Source organism: Python bivittatus, unplaced genomic scaffold (assembly GCF_059951505.1).
Source record: "Python bivittatus isolate LINGU-HERP-01145 unplaced genomic scaffold, Pbiv_v1 ctg000610_np1212, whole genome shotgun sequence".
Taxonomy (NCBI): domain Eukaryota; kingdom Metazoa; phylum Chordata; class Lepidosauria; order Squamata; family Pythonidae; genus Python; species Python bivittatus.
The window spans coordinates 44,840,727-44,854,225 of NW_028277088.1; the positions used below are offsets into that span (position 1 = coordinate 44,840,727).

General features: G+C 36.3%; 1 protein-coding gene and 1 long non-coding RNA gene across 6 annotated transcripts in view; one reads left to right on the top strand and one right to left on the bottom strand.

Annotated features, from left to right (window-relative positions):
• ULK4 (unc-51 like kinase 4) overlaps window positions 1-13,499 on the bottom strand; it is a 183,322-nt gene that overhangs the window by 18,427 nt on the left and 151,396 nt on the right. The window lies entirely within an intron of this gene.
• The window catches only part of LOC148214615 (uncharacterized), a 137,894-nt gene continuing 125,187 nt past the window's right edge, over window positions 793-13,499 (top strand). For all 4 annotated transcript variants that reach the window (XR_015797962.1, XR_015797964.1, XR_015797961.1 and 1 more), the window contains exons 1-3: window positions 793-6,116; window positions 7,108-7,153; window positions 7,726-7,831. This is a non-coding gene — a long non-coding RNA (uncharacterized LOC148214615). The remainder of the gene's footprint in view (window positions 6,117-7,107; window positions 7,154-7,725; window positions 7,832-13,499) is intronic.

The window sequence follows — 13,499 nt, forward strand, 5'->3', positions numbered from 1 at the left end:
AATTACTTCATTCCTAATATTGTTATTTATTTAAGTAATGTATACTTATTGGAATTTAGAGAGTTCCAATGAACCAAGTTTTCTGACCTTCCATCCTTTATTCATGAAACCAATGGAGGATTCATGTTTCTTTTCATATTTAAATGAGAACTGTGGGAGCCTTCTTCACTCAAAGTTGGGATAAAGGATTATATAGAGGAGCCTATGAAGATCAACAATTGAAGCAAAATATTTCTTCATGACCTATTTATGGTATGACACCAGGTTTATCAAATGGCAAGTAAATAAAAATATTAACTTTCAAGCAGAGCATGACCAACTGCTACATACTCTCTCAGTATTTTACTATATCCCAGCTCCAATCAATAATCAAAAAGAATAAATTGCTTGTAGGTAGAAGTGTTTCTATCTAGATTTGTATCAGCCCCAACTTGTTATCCACCGGCAGTTTTCCTGACTTTTTAAAACATGCTCTTTTATGTCTTTTGTTGAGAAAACTCTCCCTGGACCCTCATATCTGTCCTAGCGATTACCCTGTGTCTACATTCTGGTGTCCAAGGCCCACTGTTTGTCATTTGGGCTGGTGCTCCTAGATTTTTCAGCGTTTTACTGGTACAGCTTTCTCTGATTTCTCTTTTGTCTTCTTATTCTTTTTCTGTTTCCTCTGAAAACTCTATTTCACATTGATTTTCCCTCAGTGTTGGTGTTCCCCAAGGTTCAGTACTGGCCCTATTCTCTTTTCTCTATATGCACTTCTTTGGGTGACTTGATCACAAGCCTTGGTTCCTTCCTACTTATCTTTATTGTTGAGCAGGTACATCCCTACAAAATTTACTTGTTCAGCTTCTCTGGAAATTTTGGCAGCTCCTAATATTCCAACAGCAAATTCAAGATTGAGTGTCTTTCAGGACCTAGTCCCACAGCTCTGGAATCAATTCTCTTTGGATGACATATGACTTTTTAGTCTTTAAATCTAGGTTTGCCCGACTCTGAAGACTGGGGTGCTCCTCTGGGGATCTGCAGCTTCTGGACTGGCTGCAGGGTCAGAGTTCTTGGGTTTTTATGTTGTATATTAATTAATGTTATTTGGTTTTAATTGTTTACTTATATATATATAATATTTTTATAGGGTCTAACCTACTTTTTTATTTTTATTATAACAGAATTACCTGTTTGGTATTTCACTATTACCTTAGATTTAGTGCTGCCTTGGTCTTCAGTGTGTCTATTTTGTGAAGGGGGTTTATAGATTCAAACACTTTTTGAACTCTCTCCAGCTTAGTTAGTTTTTGATACTCTCTTGAATTATTATTTCAAGACAGAAGCAACTGCAAATACAGATTTTCATTGCTGTAACTGCAGAAACAAAAGGAAAGGAAGATTAAATGATTTATAACAGCTACTCTTGTGATGACAACACTGCTTATTCTTTCCCATTTACATACAGGATGGCAGTAAGTAGACTAATTATCCCATTGTCATTCTGCTATCTTTAATGCCCACAAACAAGAATGCTCTTATTATTACACTGAGAGAGAAAGTTCAAGTGCCTAAAAATCAGTGAGACAATAAGAGAGAAAAAACAGAACCCAATAAATGTAAAGAAATAGCATTAGCTATCAACAAAAATGAAAATGCTTTTGTTTTGGTGAATATAATAAGAGAGAAAAATGTGCCTCGTTTGATTTAAGTACAAAACAAACCCCTACTAGCACACTGCTGCTACTTCTTTTCATTCACATCCTGTCTTTTCTCAAGAGGTCAAAAGACGCATTTATTTCTACCTGAAATAATATTTCTAGTTATATATACTTTCTAAATTCCTAATTATATATAATTTCTAATATATTTATTAAATATAATAATTTAAATTATATGTTGACAGCAGCAAAAATAAACCAGGCACAACATTGGAAGAGAAACTGCTGATAATATCAGACTGGAAGACCAGAATTGGAGAATAGTCCTTGTTTAGTGACTGTAATTGGGACCAGCAACTCAGTCGTAATGCTTAAGGGAAGTAATCACTAAGTGAAAAATCATGTGACAATGACTGTGCTTATGATTTTACTTCAGCTCTCTTTTGCTTTATAGCTTCAGAAGGATACAGCGTCAGTGAGCCCAAACGGTGAGGAAGGTTTCCAGAACTCGACTCACAAGGAAGCCAGATAAAAGGCCAAATCTTATAGCCCTTTTTCCCTGCTCCCCTGCCCTTTGGAATGGTTACCCTGGGGCTGGGATAATTAGCAAGAAGGGAATTAATGTTAGTTGTCAGTTTCAGGCAGCAGTGCCAGCCTCAGGTTCTAATCAACCAGCTAAGGTCACAGAGCTGAGCTTAACTGGTTGAGTTTAACCTACCCTTAACACTTTTCAGGGACCTGCTGAGCTGCAGAGAAAAGCAGCTCAGAAAGAGGTAGCTTGTTTAGGCAATCTCTCCACTCTGTGAAGGGGGAAAAGAAAAAGAAAAAACAGGTCAGGCACAGGACAATGCCTACTAACCAACTGTAATGGTGAATACTTGACTGAGACAGAGACTCTGAGAAGGTCATAAATGTAGGCATTGTTCGCAAAGTTACTTTTTCATCACTGTTGTAACTGCAAACTGTCGCTGTCTGAAGCAGTCACTAAATGACAACTACCTGTATATCCATAATATACAGCCTTCCTTATATATAACACAATACACAGCAAGGCAGATTTAGACATTTGGAATATACAGTAGTTTCTGGGACTTAAACAGAAACCAACAACAATGATTAAAGTTCATTGTAAAGCACAAAGTTTTAAACTGTGGTTAGAGGTTGGGGACGGGGAAGCTGTGTTATCAGAATGTCCTCTCACTATGCTTTTTTAAAAAATCTGTACTTAGTTATTCTTTTGTTCCATCTTCTTTTTAAACTTTCCATTGTATTATATTATTTTCACAATAAAAATATTCAAAAAGAAAAAAGAAAAATCCTGAAAGAAAGTGAACACAAATCACTTCCCTGTTGCTGCTACAGGAATATCTTTCACCAGCCAGTATGTCAAATGAAGCTTTTCTTGTACAAAGACAAGACTAGTGACAGTGTTTACACACTGGTAATCCAGTTTAAATAACTGCAGTGTGTTACACTTGGGATAAATCTGAAAACTGCTCTGGAATTTCAACTGGCACAGCTTGATTGTTAGCTAATTTCAGCCCCTGGGATTTTCTCTTCTGCCTAATGAAACTGATACATTAGTGACAACTTTCGGGTTGTAGTGTCTGTTTATGGAATACCTTCTTCAGAGACATTTTACCTATCATCTTCAGGCAATAGGTTGAGATTTTTTAAAACTCATCCTGACCTTATTATTTATTCATAGTAGTCTTACTCTGTCCTTCAGTTGAAAAGCCTTCCAGAACGGCATACTGATACCAATACTGATAGCAAATAGTCAGTATCCTCTGCATAGTAAGCACGACCCAAAAGAAAAACTGGATGGTGAGAGAAGAGGAAAATAACCATACTCAGGCTAGGTGACAATTCCTGGTCTCACAAACTTTTTATTCCCAGTTGGGAGAGAAATAGGCTGCTTCCAGTTTTAAAAATTAGGTCTTGGAGGACCACTAGGAAATAGGCTGCCAACTCCAGTCTTTTGGGGAGTGGCTGTAACAGAATCAGATTTTTTGGTCTCTGCAGTGTGAGGCCTTTGCCTTCAAGCAGTTATGGATTATTGTGGGTTTTACCCCGAAACCCAGGAACTGATTATAATGAGGATTTTATCCTCCATCTTTAAAGTATTGTTTTTATTCTATCATCCATCTAGCTAGCTAGCTATCCGTCTGTCTGTTATAGTTGGTAGCATTTACGATGGATTGTTAGAAATGCCTAAATCACTGTTTTTATTATAATCCACTCAGAAAGTACACACTGCACAACAGAATAAAAGTATCTTACATAAATAAGCATAGCTACTTGGCTGATGTGGGAAAAAACAACATTAGGTGAAAACCTCTCTCTCTATAAAATGTAATCTGATTTCTTTTGGTTTCTATCTACATTCCTTTGACATTTTGTTCAAGCAAAAATTTCCAATTTTGATTCAAATATCTCCAGTAACACAATTGAAACGCCAGAGCTTCTCATCAAAAACTGCAGTAGACTTTTGAAAATTTCTCAACTGTTCTATCCTTAAATTTATTTTGAATTTCAATCAGGTGAAATATTATTGGACACTCTTAAAATAGGACAATCAAAGAAAATTTATGGGCACATGTGAATTACTGCAGTTTTGCAGCTGGATACCTTCAGCTAAGACTTCTCAAACTCTATTCTTGTGACTTCTAAATTGAAAAACATATTTGTGTGAACCTATCCAGAATAAAACTGATGATTTCACTGGGTTAGAGTTGGGCAAGAAATTAATACATCTCTTAACAATTATTTTTTAATGTACAATTTCTTATCCTTCAGATGTTGCTGAATTGCAACAGAGCAGCCCCAGCCAGACAGGTGAAGGGTAAGGGATGCTGGGCACTGTAGCTCAGCACTAATAGAAGGACCACAGGTCATCTACTACAGGACAGCACATCTTTCAAAGGGAAGCTTCATTTTTCAAGAAGGCACATCTATTCAGTCCCGTCACCCCCACCCCCCCCACCCTTCTGGCCAAATTTCCAGAAGTTTTGGTACTGAAGGCAAAGGTAAAATTAGTGTGATTTCTCTCTCTCCTCTCCCCCAACCCCAGTCCTTTGTGAGGAATTCCAGCCAGGACAGTTGCCCCCACTGCTTGCCATTCTAGTCTCAATGGGAGCCTCAGAATAGAAAGGTAGAGTCAAGGTCATTGAGGAAAACTAGATTCAGCTACCTTTTCTTTTTTCTTATCTCATGTCTCTAATTTCATTTGCTTTCTATTTCTTAGCCCTCTTCTGCAGTTTGCTTACCACTGCTTATCCTGAAAGCATTTTTTTTTCAAAAACTGAATGGTTTTTTGATCCATTTTCAAACAGACATACATGTTATTTTACATGTACAATGTAAAATAAAAATAAACAATTTACCATACACAAAAGCAAATGGAAAGAACTTTACACAACAAGAAAATACATAAAAAGAACCACCAAACAAAACCCTGTAATTATAACTATATCCTGAGTTCACCTGCTTTTGTAAGTCTTTAAAGACAAAAACTAAGCTTTCAATGTTGACCAAGCCTGTTCACAAACTGTGCTCAAAAGAGAACAAAACTGTGCTAAATGCTGATGGGAGGGGATAATTCCCATGAGATGTGAGAGTTCCTGCCAATGGAAAAACAGCCTGTACTCAAATTCTAAAGAGCTTCCACATCTGGAGCAGAAAACTGTAACACTTCTGAATGGTTTGGACCAAGGAATCATCAATATGCTGATGATGCATATCTCTGCTCCACATTTCCATGTAATGGAGGCTGTAATAATTCAAATAAGATGGAAGTGCTGTGAGTAGGAAATATTCCCATCAGAGTAAGAATGCAATTATTGCAGTCCTCCTGATCAGGAGCTTGGAGTTGACTCTATTGATAGAGCAGCAGGTGGAGTTGGTGATCCAGATGCTAAATGCAACTTGGTAGTCTTTAATCTGCCCCAGGTGGCTAATTGGCTGGACCTACTTATTTTAAACAGTGCAGTGGAGAGTGATTGTCCAGTACTTTTTAGTTGCCCCCCAACTGCTAGCTGGCATCTTACAATCTAATAAGCTATGCTTGCCATTTAGAGGATGAGCCACACCCAGACAGAGATCATCTGCCACTGGCTCTAAATTTTAAACACTTTAATGATCCTATTCATGCTGAGACAGCATTTAATTACAACACTGAAACAAACAATGCTCAGATCAAGTGGAAGAAACATATGAATAGAACAGCCATACAAATACTCAGTCATTCTACTGACCTCCAGGCAATCTGCAATTCTATCTTACTGGCTGATTCATGAAACTTATTCTTGATCATTATGGTGCAATAGTTCAGAGGCTATAGGACTCTAAATATATACAGGTGTCTTGGTTAAAAACAGGTTTGACCAAGAATATGTAGAACACAAAACATATTTGATTGCAACTTTTAAATTTTACAGGTTCATCTGGCTGCTAATCTTCCACAACATTTACTGGGTAAGGAAAATTCATTATAAAATGTTTTGAAGTTCAAAAAGTATAAAGCCTTAAAGGCAACGTGGCAATAATTAATACAATATATTAGATCAAGAGACTCAATTCATGCATATTAAGTAGGCTATTCCAGTGCAAGTCCATTCTGAGCTACTTTTCATATAGTCCTTGTGGTGTGAGGGTCCCATTTTCAAATGTTTTACCATATCTCAGGCAGTCCTTTGACTCCTACTATCTACCTTGTTGGCCCTTTACCTAAGGCTTTTTACTCAAAATGAGGCAATTCAGTTTTGTGTTTGCTGCCATCCAACTGCTCAAGACAAAATCATTGTCTCAACTTCTATATAGACAACTCAACATTGGGATCTTACCCCAATTTCTCCCTTTGAGAAGAAGTGCAAATAGATTGCTGAGAGGAGTGGTTCAGATTCCCAAATGTGTCCTTAATGCTGCTTGCCACTGGAAGGTGATTTACCCTAGGTGGAGACTCATGCTTGGTTGGCTATTTTTAAACTTTGGCTAAAGTGGCTAAAGCTTGACTTTAGAGGGAGTCTGGTTGTCCTAAAAATGCTTGATATATTTCATTTGGCTTGGAATAACCTCTGTTAGGTAAGATGTCAACTTCTGGCCTTTTCCCAAAAACTAGTTGACCACTGTCTGCAGTCAAGCTAAAATACTTCTTAAGCAGTGAGTCCTGGATACTGAATGGCAAAATGGGTTAAATCAAGTCTCTAATGACATTAGGTCCTGAAGATTTATTGAATCTGAGTCTGCAGCCAGCTATATACCTTACCACCTTGGAATTGCCCAGGCATTGCATAATGTATACTCAGGCTCAATTTAACATTCTTGCATCTGCTGTGTTGGAAGACAGATTTATTAGGATCCCTTATGAAAGGCATACTTGCCCTTGTGGCTTAGGAGTTGTAGAAACAATTGATCATGTTTTGATTTATTGTGCATTTTATAAAAAGCTACACAATGTCCTTTTCAGCAAACTTTCCAGATGAAATTCTCGTCTTCCTTCTACTTTGAGACAGGTAGGTTGCTACTACTTATGATCCTACTAAATTTGGTATGGTTGCATTCAATTCTATGAAAAGTAATAACAGGAGGATGCCAACAGAATTGTTACTCTAGATTCCCCATCATTGTAATGCACAATCTTCTCTTAGCTTTATGTTACTGTCTGTTTTATTATGTATTGCAACACCATTTGGACGTTGTAGTTTTTGTATTGTAGTACTTTAAGTTGCTGGTCTTCAGCTGTAATACTGTAAAGATAAATAAAATCTGTCTTATCTATTCTGGTACAATTCAAAGTTTAGGTCATTACCTTTAAAGTAGTAATTGGCCTAGCATAAAGTTATTTAAAGGATCGTTTGCACTTACAGTATATGAATCTACTGAGCCTTTAAGATTGGCCATTTCATTTTGGATTGCCATAATGTCCCCATTGCTATGGAATTTGCTTGTTATTAAAGTGGGAACAATAATAAATAACAATTTTAAAATGGGTTTTCAAATAATTATGTGCCATCAAGTTGGTGCCAACTCTTAGTGACCACACAGATTTTCTCCATGCCAATCTGTCCCTAACTTGCTATTTCAGATCTTCCAATGGTGAACTTATCGCTACTGTAACTTCCATCCACCTTGCTGCTGGTTGTCCTCTTCTTCTCTTTCAAAGAATAAGCTAGTTATTCATCAATTTGAAGGTAACTCAGATTTGTAAAGTTAACTTTATTTATTGCTGCTGGTTTTTACTATCTGTTTTAAACATTTATACTTTTCTAGGTTTTGTATACATTTTGTATTATATAATAATTTGCTTACATAACTTTATATATTACGTGAACTGTATTAAGGGCAGTTCTTAGTCTTTAAAAGTGCCAAATAATTACTTGAAATAAATGCATGATAACCACCAGACACTTGATAAATCATTTGTCTTTGCCTATCTGCCTGAATCTATAAAAAGAAAGAACCAGTTCAGTGTAGTGGTTAAGGTGTTGGCCTAGAGACCAGGAGACTGTGAGTTCTAGTCCTGCCTTAGGCACAAAAAACTGGCTGGCTGACTTTGGGGCAGTCACTCTCTCTCAGCCCAACTCATTTTACAGGGTTGTTATTCTGGGGAAAATAAGAGGAGGAAGGAGTACTAATATGTTTGCTGCCTTGAGTTGTATAAGAAAAAAAAGGCAGGATAAAAATCTAAAAAAAATGTCCTGTTCAAACAGAGTTTTATGTTACATAGATTTGCCCTATGCATTTCACATATACTAGAATGGATAATATTGTAAAAGACAATCAGGTTATGGTATTACTGGCAAAATGGAAGATAAAGTCCATATCTCTGGGATTTCTTCTTGGTAATACCTGAGGTGAGGGGATTACCTTTTTACCCCTTTTGATTCCTTATTTTCCCATTTCCTATAGTTTGACCAGAGTTGCTTGTCTGAAAAATTACTGCTAACTTATTTCCCTTTGAGTGGGACAAAGAACAATTAAAGATAGTAATGAATATTTGGAAAAAGAGAGAAAATGAATTTGTTAGGGGCAAAGGTCTTCAGTTCATAGTTTAGTAATTGTGTTACATATACATCATTAGAACTTTGCTAGCAAGAGTACAGACCATGGCCAATAAAGTGTAGAAAGTTTGGATTTACCAGATGAATTCTGAACAGTATCATAAACTAAAACGACTTAATGATCCCAAACAATTGTTTGTTATTTCTTACTAGGGATATAGAATGCTTTCTTTTTGCAGTGTTCACTGTATCATAAAACTGGATTCCTGCTGAATACATCCTTAATCTCTGGTTAAGCAGTGCACCAAGAAGTATTGTTAAATAGATGTCATGTTTTACATACCGAATAGATAAGAGGCAATCACATGAATGTCCTCCTGATGTTGTTGTTTGAGAGTACAGGGTCTTTCACACACTAAGGGGTGCAGATATTTGATGAACTCACTTTCTAGAATGGATTTCTTTTTTAAGAGCTATGAATAAGATGTAATAAATATTCCTGTCGTTAAATAAGTCACCAGAACCAAACTTTTCTAATGCAATGTGATTGATTTTTGTCTACAGATACTTTATTATTTTAGACTGCAGAATAAAAATAGTAGACAACTCTTTTTCTCTCAAGGCCTTATTTCTTTCAAGAAAATTTAGCAAGGCAAATTTATTTACCACCATGTGGAGCTGAAGCGTCCACTTTTTCTCTCTCTAAATCAAAGCATACAGATGGTTACTATCCACATTCGCCTTTTAACTCTAATCACCTTATCCAGTATTTCTAGAATCAAAAAATGGTGGAAGTTGCAGTCTATAAAATCTGGTTAGCTTCAGACTGCCGATTGGTGTATTAGATTATCACTCTATCATATAACTTTCTCTTCTCCCACAGATACACATCCATCAAAACATAATTCATCTTTCCACATCAGTACATGTTCTATTGGTACACAGATACACCATACCTATTTCAAAGCATTCTCTTTTCCCTACTCTCATATATCCTAACAAAATAAACACAGGTTCACGGTTATTAATGTAAGATCATCAATACAAAGTTAAGAAGATTCTCTGAGAAGGATTCTCTGACAACCTGCAATCACACATGGAAAAATTCTTGCAAACAGGCCTTAAGAAAGTCATCTTTATCTTGGTACCTACTAGCTGTTTGGGACTACGCCCCCAAATTTTTAGTCAGCATGGCCATTAACTATATTTTCTCAGGGAACTTGGGTGTTTCCGTTCAAAACAGATTCAGTTGCATGAGTTGTTCAAGCCTGGTGTCTAAAGGAGAAGGGGACGGCAGAGGATGAGATGGTTAGATAGCATCACTGATGCAATGAGCATGAAACTGAGCAAACTCAGGGAGGCAGTGAAGGACAGGAAGGCCTGGCGCAATATGGTTCATGGGGTCACGAAGAGTTGGACACGACTTAACAACTGAACAACAACAATATAGTTTCCTTGGTTAACTTCGTTTTGTTGTTGTTGTTGCCATTCTTTAGCAATTTTATTCCATTTCTGAGTCTTAAGATTATGTTCTATTTACACTGAATTATCCAAATGGGTATCTGAGTTCATGTGGGAAAAAATAACAAACATCCTTTCAAAGGTTTCTGATGGAGATATTAAAATATTACTCAAAATTTAGAATAGATTACATTCTGTTTTATGGAAGCAATAATGGTAAACATGCCAATATAGCAAGTAATAGTACTGCAAATTTGAATTAAATTCAGGTTGGATCTACTGACAAGTGCATTCAGTGTAAAACTTATTGAAGATAATGCCAAGACCATTGAAAATTTCTAAAAACAAGTGGGATATTAAGCTAAATCCAAGGCAGACCACAATGCTCTGTTGCCAAAAACCATAGCTTATAAAATCTTTATTGTTGTAGCACAAATAAAGCAGAAGGATAGCAATCACTTATAATCACTGAATAATAAAATATACAGTATTGTTATTTTATAATGGATGTTCACAATGGATTATCAGAACAGAAAATAATGATCAGTCATCAGTATGACAGTCATTAATGGGTGCTATGGCACTTACTCTTTTTCTCAGAATACTGAGTTAAATAAATAGCAAAAAACTGTGTATACTGAAAGACTGTGGGGTAGAGGAATAAAAGAAAGTGCTACATTTTAAGAGATGCCATTGGTGACCTCAGTTCCTATAGTTCCTCAGGGGCTAGAGAAGGCAGTTAAGAACTGCACTGCATTCATAAATAATTCACTCCAAACTGTGAATGTTGGTATGAGAACCAACCTAATCCAGTAAAGTAACAAAGTATATATTCTTCATTAGAAAGAAATAGTATTATAAATAATACTATAAATTATATTAAATAATATAAGGCACCAAGCAGAAACAATGTAAACTAAAACAATTTAAACGAAGACCTTACCTTTTAGGGACTTTATTTAAATAAGAACATATGCCACAACATAATTTATATCATATACTTCATTTTTAGGACAACCAGCTATGGCAGAGCACATTTCAATGACTTTCAGAACAACCATATTTAGGAATGGAGGATATTGGGCTTCGTTTTTTAGAAGCTACTAAATATTCCTACAGGAAATGTAACTTATCTTTACAATTTCCTCATCATAAACTTTTTTTTGGGGGGGGGGCGTTATCTTTTGTTTTGTTCAGAATTGTAAGCAGAACTTCCTAGGCCTCAAGGCAAACCTCTCACCTGGACTGCAAAATCCGAACCACCACTAGATGGCAAAACGTAGATAATCCTGGCTGTCATTTAGTGGCTGATTGTGAGTTTTGTAGCCCAACAAGGCTCTGCCTTTTTTCACAGCCAGGAGGAGGAAGAGAGCAAGAAGGGAGTGGCCAAGAGATCACCAGACCATCCATCAGAGTCTCAGGGGGCCCCACTTGTGGTACATGGGGCTATGGGGCAACATCTCACTCAGGAGTGGCAGTGAAGGAGGAGACGGGAGTAGCAGCAGCAGCAGCAGCTCTTTCCTCACTGATTCACTCCTTCCCTCTGGTTTTGCAGCCCAGATAAGGCAGAGAAAGGAATCAAGTTTAATAAAGGCATGGGACAAAGAGTGGCTGTCAGGGGGAACTCAGGGAGCCCCTTGTGCCTCAAGGCAGCTGCCTCCCCTGCCTTCATTGTATTTACACAACTGGTTCTGCTAATACAAATGATTTACCAAAAAATATAACTTACTGCAGTTTACATAAGAACAGTTGACACACATACATTTCCCCACTCATGGAGGACCCTATTACTTTATTATTATATTTCTCTAATATGAAAATGATATTAAAAATACATCATACATATGCCCATCATATTCCCTTTCAAGATAAGCAATGTAATGCAAAATACAGGAAAGGAGTAAAAAATAGAAAGCAAAAGAAACTATGGGCAGGAGATAAAGGAAAGGAAATCTAATTAAATCTGGTTTACACCAATTCCATTCACTATCTCTCTCCATATCATTCTATCCTTGAAACCATCCTTGCTTCCACTACCTCTACTGCTTCATGCATTGCCCTTTGTTCTTTAATATTTGCACCTCTCTCTTTTGGAGGATTTCATCAACTCCATAGAGTCTTGACCATCTCAATCTCCCCCTTCTCAGACCTTTATAACTTCCTTCATGTATTGTGAACTTTATTTATTCTCTCTGTATAACCAAACCACGTCAGTATATTTTGCTTATGTTGGATATTCACGTTTCTATTCAACCTACCTTCATTCAACACCATTCATTCTTGACCCTATCTCTTCATGTTTTACCACACACACTTACATACCTTATTTTCACTGCATTCAACTTTCTTTTATGTTTCTCCTGACATACCCAACTCTCACTTCCATACAACAAAATGGGTACACTATTATACAGAGGTTTTTTTTTTTTCATAAACATTGTTTCTTACAACAGACAACCTATTATCTTTACCTTTCTACCAGAATTTGCATATCTCAAAACTTCACCTTTTTCTCCCCATCTTTAGTAAATATTTCAGCAAAAGATACAACATATTATTATTCTAATGTTTCACTATTTGTGTGTAACTACAAATTCACTCACATTTTCTCAGTTAAAATAACTACTTGATCTTCTATACATTAATTTTCAGATCCATACTCTGCCCTGTATAATTTAGGTAACATTCACCGCAAATCATTTAGGTTCTCAATCAGTAACACTGCATCCTGTCTGCATTCAAAGTACACAGACATTCACATCCCCAAATATCTTACCTCTAATGTCATTGTAAGTACTACCTGCCAGCAAGTATTACCTACCCAGCATTAAGCTGAAGTGCACTTCCCAAATTTTACCTTTAAATCAGAATTTTGCCAAACTTCATCCAGGCATACTTAACAAACTAATCTTAATGTAGTTTTTGTATTCACTCTTACTCCTTTAGTTTTGCATAAATGAACAATAACAGCATATTTCCAATCATTAGGCACAGATGCAGTCCTCATACATATCAAACAAGTTGCACAGATAATATATAAACAAACTACAACCATATTTTAATATTTTTACACCTGCATCCTCACCATTTTTCAACATTCTCACAGTAGTTTGATTTTTTTGTGTCATTTTTCAAAATTCAGTCCTTTGACAAATCACTATTATTTCCATACAAATCTCTAAAAGACTCCTTTCAGAATTCCCTCAATTCATTTTCAACCCAAATAATTTAATTACTTTTATTCTTAATTGCATTTACCTTGCTATATTTTTTGTCTCATTTCTGCGAATACATTGACACCTTCTAACAGAATAGCCCTAAATCCAATCCTGATTCATTCAGCATTTTTTTCAGAACTCATCCCTGGTCATTCATAATCACCATACACTGGAGCATA